The following is a 7500-nucleotide window of genomic DNA, read 5'->3' as shown; positions in this document are numbered from 1 at the left end:
GGGATTTTTATTTCATTTATCTGTCTCGTCATCTGAATGCGTATATGCATGTATTTTTGAATAAATGTTTACACATGTGGCAATTCATGCATACATTTCATGCATATGCTAATGCACAAGCGCGCGTTACGCACACATATACATACATATATACACAGAGAGACAGAGAGAGAGAGGGGGGGAGAAGAAGAAAAGAGAGAGAGAGAGACAGAGACAGAGAGAGAGAGAGAGAGAGAGAGAGAGAGAGAGAGAGAGAGAGAGAGAGAGAGAGAGAGAGAGAGGGGGGGAGGGAGAGAGAGGGAGGGAGGGAGGGAGAGTGAGAGGGAGGGAGGGACAGAGAGAGAGAGAGAGAGAGAGAGAGAGGGAGAGAGAGAGAGAGAGAGAGAGAGAGAGAGAGAGAGAGAAAGAGAAAGAGAGAGAGAGAGATCAGAAAGATTAGTATATCACGCAGACCAGATGATGATGCACCGCACTTGACACTTGACGTAATTACATTTCAGAGAAAAGAAAGAGAGAAAGAGTAGATGGGGGGTACACAGAAAGGGGGGAGGGGAAGGAGGGGAGGGAAGGGGGTGAACATATGTCTGCCAAATGGGCCTAACATCTGTGCCTTACGAAGTACACTAGCGCTCCTAGCGGTGATTGTGTCAGTTATTAATTGTTGTGAACGACTGATCACATTAATCTCGCTTTTTAAATTCGCAGAGGGAATCGAAACGGACTTTCGAATGGTCAGCAAATTCCGTCATGTGCGTTAAACCGCCGGGGGAGATGTGGAAGAGACGATTGGTAATGTGTGTATGTATCTCTTCGGCAGTCTGTGGAGCTCGCGGTTTATGGAAAAGGTTAATATGATCTGCATAAAGATAACTCTTTTCCTCTCTCTCTTTCTCTTTGTCGTTTTCTCTCTCTTCTCTTTCTCTCTCTTACCATCCCCTTCCCCTTTTCCTTCCACTTTTCATTCTCCTCCTATTCGCTTTACTTCCCTTCCCTCCCCACACACATCTCCTCCTCCTTCTCCTCCCCTCCCTTCCCCTTCCCTTCCCTTCCCATCCCATCCCATCCCATCCCATCCCATCCCATCCCATCCCATCCTATCCCATCCCCTCCTCTCCCCTCCTCCCGCTTTCGGCATTCACTTAACAAAGCAGCAACTCAATCTAAGGTCCAGGAAGTCCGTGGAGCGAGACACGAAGAGAGGAACACCGGATAGGCCTATACATCACCCAACTAAACGAAAACGCAATTAATATATGATAATAATTCTCCCCTTCCCCCTCCCCCCTTCCGCTCACGTACTCTTTATCCCGCTCACGACTTCTTTTTTCCTCACGTTTTCTTTATCCCGCTCACATTTTCTTTATTCCTCTCGCATTACCTTTATCCCGCCCACGTTTTCTCTCTCCCGCTCACGATTTCTTCTATTTCTTCTTCCCTTTTTCCTTTTTAATCGGCCATTTAGGCCCCGTCAGCCCTGCGTTTATAGGGCCATTACCTGGGCGCTCATGACCATTGGTATGCTAACCGGCCGACCCCATTAACGCGGCGACGATTAATGGGATCGCGTCGCCTCCGGGATCGTCCTTATTCGCGGCGCGGGGACCTGGCGTAACGGGGTAGGAGAGGCTAATAGGGAGTCGGGGAGGTGGTGGGGAAAGGGTGTGCTGGTGGGGGGGGGGGAGAAGGTTGGGGAATGTAGGGAGGAATAGGGGAGGTGGGGGAAAGGGTGAATTAGTTGGGAGAAGGGTTGAGGAAGGTGGGGAGGAATAGGCTAATAGGGAGTCGGGGAGGTGGTGGGGAAAGGGTGAGTTAGTGCGGGGAGGGTTGGGGGAAGTAGGGAGGAATAGGGGGAGATTGAGAGGTTAGGGGAGGTGGGAAAAAGAGTGAGTTAGTGGGGTGAGGGTTAGGAGGGAGTGGGGAGGAGGTTGGGAAGAAGTGGAGAGGTGGCAAGGTGATGGGGAGGAGGAGGTGGGGATGAGGTGAGGAGGTGGGAAGGTGGGATGGAGGTGGGGAGAAGGTGGAGGATGCTGGCGGAAGGAGAGAGGAGTCAAGATAGGCTAGGAATGACGAGGGGGGGATACGTATCGGAGAAGAGGTAGACAGATAAAGAGGCGGAAACGAAAGAAGATTCAAGAAAGGAGAAAAGGGGAGAGAAGGAGGTACATAAGGGGGGTGAGGGGGGGGATCAAGCACGTTCAGCCTTCAAGGTTTTTCTCAACCTGTTATTCCTCTTTATCAAGATCTTTATTTGCATATTCATACGGTGAAATGCGTTCTAATCACAATAATTGCTATTTATCTCCTTAATTTCCGTCGGACAAGCAGAAAAAAATAATAAAAATTAGTACACTTATCCGATCTCTAGCCTTACCGAGCCAGATGGTACAGCGTTAAGCCCAGGGTAATGTATTCAGTGATATATAGATAAGGAGATTGCACGCTTGCAACGACGCGCAGGAAAGAAAGAAAGAAAAAGAAAAAAAAAAACGGAGGAAAAGTAGCCTCGCCTGTGCTTCCGGCTCGATCCCCTTCAGATAAGAGATCAATGGCCGGGGGAGCACGTCAATGGGCATAATGGCCGCCTCCCGTCGCCTGTCGCAGCGCCGTCTCAGCCAGCAGCTCACCATTGTCGACTGCTGCATTAACCAACAGGTCACTATTGTTACTAACGAGGAGCATGGCGGGCGGGAGGAGGCCAGGGAGGAGGCCAGGGAGGAGGTGGAAGGGGAGAGGGAAAAGGAGGGGGAGGGGAAAGGAGGGAGCAAGGAGCAGGGGAGAGGGGAGGGAGGGATAAGGGAGCGAGGGGGACGGGAAAGGAGGGAGCAAGGAGAAGAAGGGAGAGGGGGAGGAGGGTGTTTGTCGTACCTCGCTGGCGCAATATGGCGAATCTGCGCCATGCCATGGTAACCTACGTCTCCTCTCCTCCCTCCCTCCCTCCCTCCCTCTCTCTCTCTCTTCTCTCCTCTCTCTCTCTCTCTCTCTCTCTCTCTCTCTCTCTCTCTCTCTCTCTCTCTCTCTCTCTCTCTCTCTCTCTCTCTCTAATTCACACACACACACACACACACACACACACACACACACACACACACACACACACACACACACACACACACACATACACACACACACACACACACACACACACACGTAAATTAGCTGCAGACACGAAGCAGCGCCAAATATTTACGTGATCATCATCTCGCTTCGGAACAATGCAAGGCGAGTGTCACTCCGCGCAGACAGAAACAAAGAGCTCGACCCATCTGAGGCTTCGACCCCTTTCTTCTTGTTCCACTTACGCAAATTCGAATGAAATCGGAAAATCGTAGGAAAAAAGATAAAAAAATAACTTTCGAATGCGAGAAAAAACAAAAAACAAACAAAGAACGCAACGAGCCATGGTCATTGCAACCCATCGAAGCTCGTTGAACAATTGCACAAAGGAATGTGTTCAAGGGAACGTGACGGCCACAGCGATGCGCAGGTGGACGAGAAAAGGCCTGAAGTTGCCTCGGCTGATCTTGATGGGATTGAAGTCCCAACTGTGGCAGTCGTATTATCACGAAATGCAAAAACAATTGTAGTTTTAGTTCTAACTGCAATAGCAACGTGGATAGAATAATAAAAAATAGTAAAAATAATTGTAGCTGCAGTAGTAGTAGTAGTAGTAGCAGTAGTAGTAGCAGTGGTGGTGGTGGAAGTCTCAAGTGAGATTCACAATCGTTCAGTCGAAATACACACAGACACACACACACACACACACACAAAGGAGCACGTCGCACATCATGCTTCTCCTCCATCACCGCCAGTGCCAAGTTTATAGAGAGTGCCAGAACAGCGCCGTGATCAGGCAGGGGCTCTTACGATGTCCCGTAACTGCCGCATATGTCTTGCTGACACTGGTTCCTGATTGGGACGTCCCTTGTCACTCCTGATTCACTCTGGCGTTCCTCTCGCACCCTTCCCCTCTCCCCCTTTCCCCTCTTTCCCTCACACTCTCCTCACCGAAGGCTCAAACCCCTTCCCGCTAGATCAAGAGAAGGCCGCAAAACGTGTTCCTGACATGTATTTGTTTTGGTATTTGCGCTCACAACTGACTGACACACGGACGCCATCTCAACCAACACCGCCATGTCCTGGAAAAGAGAAAACGGAGCGGAAGGAAAATAATCCTGTGATGGAAGGAAAACAAGAAGGTTGTGATTTTATATTTTTCTTTCATTTTCTTTCTTTTTTCGTAGGGTGATTGAAGGAAGGGATGTTGTTGTCTCTTCGTGAAACCTGCCACTGAGTATGTGTGCAAGTCGCATGCCAGGAAGCTATGACGGGATGCGGCTTAAAAATAAACATGTTTCGTTTGACAGAAATATTTGCTTTCATGTAGATCGAAGGGAAGAGAAGACAAAAAAGCGGAGGATAAGAAACAGGGAAAGTATACAAAATAGTTTAAACAAATATCAAAATGAAAAAAATGAAAGAAAAGAAAAGAAAGGAAGAGAAAAACAGGCGAGGGCAGAAGGACATTCGCACAAATCTCTCGACATCCTGATTGCTCCCTGTCGGACGCAATACCTGTCAAGGTGGCAATGCAACCTGAGGAAACGGACTGCTCGCCCATGCACACGATTCCTGGTCCACCGCCTTCGCTTCTGCTGCCGTCGGCGTTCATTGCGCTGGTGACACTTTTGTTATTTCTTGGCGTTGTATTTATTCCCTTTTTTGCCTTTTGTGCATAACAATGGCAAAGGTATATCTTTCAAGAACATAGACCGATGAACACACAAGCAAACACACAGGCACACAATTCTCTCTCTCTCTCTCTTTCCTCTCTTCCCCCCCCCCCCCTGTCCCTCTATTTCTCATTACCTGTATTCTCTGCATCCGAGAAGTCAGCCGCAGGCGGGGAGAGGCACTGGGACAGCTTGCGGCCCGAACTGCGGCTCCTGCGGCGGGTGCGGGCCGGCAGCGTCGCGGAGTGACCCACCATGTGCGGCATCTTGGGAGGACTGCGGCACTGGCACTCACGGCGACACGGGATTCTTGCTAAGCGTTACGGTTTGGCACTGTGATGGCACCGAGGACAGGCGGGACAGGCACTGTTCATGTCAGACTTATTTTTTCTTCCTTTTTTTCCTTTTTGTTTATTTTTCTTTTTTCTTTTTTTACTCTGAGAATTTCATTTCGTTTCACACTTGCTTTACATCATTGTGTTTCTAGTTTTCAAGGATCTGGAGATGTGAGGAAAGCACTTCATGTATTGGTTATCTGATACATTCCCAAACGGTAATCGACCAAATAAAAAAACAACAAACACTAAACCCCAACAATGATGAAACAACAAAAATACCAACAGTAATAACAAGAACACCAATAACAATAACAATCTAAATGCCAAAAATCACAAGGAGAGACAAAACCGCCGACGTCAACCCTCCGGACGGCGGCGGACGCGCACTCGACCTCCTCCCGGCGACAGTATCTCCGTGACATTCTGCATCCCGCGGTTTGCATTTCGTCACGCAGATAAACCCGGCTAATACTCCGCAGATCCCTCCGCATCCGTCTCCGTCAGCGACCCCGGCGTGAAGATTACAACGAAATCCTGCGCTCGGTGGTCTTTTTTCGCCGCCGCTCCGCTGTTGAAGGATTGAGTCACGCTCCTGTCAACCAGCTGGGTCGTTCAACCGCCGCAACACGTGCGTTCTCGAGTCTGTGTTTATGGTGTTTGCGGCGTGTTATTACCCATGTCCTCGCTTCTTTTTTATCTTTTGGTAGTGTACTTTCACATCTTTTTCTTTCTTTATGCTCTTTGGTTTCTTTATTTCTACTTTCGACATATCCACGGTGTGTCTACGAGATATCATCACGAACTAGCGTTATCAGTATCCTATCTATTCTCTTCCGTTTTCTCTTCCCTCCCTTCCTTCCTTCCTTCCCTCCTATTTCCCTTTCCCATACCGCCAGCTCCCCCTCCCATCCTTCCTTGCTTTCTACTTGCTTTTTATTCCCCTTTGCCGTACCTCCTATTCATTCCCTTTTCTCGCCTAGTTCCTATTCGTCCGCAACCCCTCGAGTTCCTTTCCCATCACGACCTGCACAAACTCCGCCCCGATTTGCGCGGCGACGGGAAAATCCGGTTAAAAAGTTCTCCTGTTGCGTCCCTCTGCAGCGGCCGGGTTGCCTTACGCCCTCCTCGGTCCGGCCGCGAGATAAGCCGGGCGATAAGGAAGCCGATCGGCGACTCGAGCAAAGCCTCCTTTTGTTACTCGACGCCTGCCACCTCCGCGCCATCCTCCCGCGCGCGATCCGATGGCGAGCTCTCGCTAACTCCTGCAAGATCTCGTGGCTGATCCCCTTCCACCGCCCGTTCTTGCAAACACTTGTTCAATCTTGCTGCTTAGCCCCGTCCCCCTCCCCACCTCCCCCCTCCCCCTCCCTTTCCCTCCCACCCCCCGCCGCGAGTCCTTTCTTCCCCGCGACGACCGGGCACTTCCCGCCGTCGTCGGGCCGGGGCGCAACACGTGCTCCCGCCCGAGACCTCCGACTTCGCGATTCCCCCGTACCATAAACCTGATATTGAGGAAGCTATCGCGTGTCGCCCGCCGCCTCGCTCTTAAAGGCGCCGTAGCTCGTCTCTTTTCTTTTCTCCTCTTCTCTTTCGGAGGTCGTCGTCACGTTTCGCGAGATTCATGTGCGAGAGCTTGTATAGTGTGTGTGTGTGTGTGTGTGTGTGTGTGTGTGTGTGTGTGTGTGTGTGTGTGTGTGTGTGTGTGTGTGTGTGTGTGTGTGTGTGTGTGTGTGTGTGTGTGCGTGTGCGTGCGTGCGAGAGTATCACTACACCTCACAAGCCAAGATTCAGAGCAGACGGCGAATGAGAACAAACTTGTGTTTCGAGCTCTGCGTCCCTGGGGGTTGCGTCACGTCCTTCGGCCAAGACGGGGAGGACGGCCGTCGCACTAATGAATCCGTCACGACCGCCGTCCAGTCCAGTCGTGCCACGGGGAGTGGAAGGCCGTCTGGAGTGCAGTAGCCACAGGCCCTCTCGGAGAGCGCGGCCGCAACATGTGGGCGGTGTGGGCGGGGGCATCTGGATCGCTACCGGGATCTACTTCAACAACAAGTCCTGAACGTGTGGCATTTCTCCTGAAGTCTTAAAGAGTTGCAACGAGTTAAGGATTAAGGTCGCCCAAGGGGCTCTTAAACCAAACAACTTAAAGCCTCGGCTCAAGTTGTCGCTAAACTTTTCTTGTGCATGACCCACAGGCACGAAATACCACCGAAGAGAAAGAAGTTCTCGAGTTTACGAACCAAAGAACCATCAAACAAAGTTCCTCTGTCTGTTTGTTTGTCTGTTTGTTAGAAGAGTAGCAACCCTCTTGCGACGGGCAAAGGGAGGACGTCCGCTCTCCCCTTTTCCGCCTTGCTCGTCCGGGGCATCTGCAGGCACGTGAAAGGATTCAGGAGCGACGGCCCATCCGGATCACCCGGATGGACCGGAAG

General features: G+C 50.7%; 1 protein-coding gene across 3 annotated transcripts in view; it reads right to left on the bottom strand.

Moving 5' to 3' along the window:
• Positions 1-7500, bottom strand: part of LOC113804842 (uncharacterized) — a 411705-nt gene that overhangs the window by 126175 nt on the left and 278030 nt on the right. The gene's annotated exons all lie outside the window — the stretch shown is intronic.

Source organism: Penaeus vannamei, chromosome 30, assembly GCF_042767895.1.
Source record: "Penaeus vannamei isolate JL-2024 chromosome 30, ASM4276789v1, whole genome shotgun sequence".
Lineage (NCBI taxonomy): Eukaryota > Metazoa > Arthropoda > Malacostraca > Decapoda > Penaeidae > Penaeus > Penaeus vannamei.
Note: the sequence above shows the minus strand (reverse complement) of the source record. Positions and strands in the feature narration are given on the sequence as shown.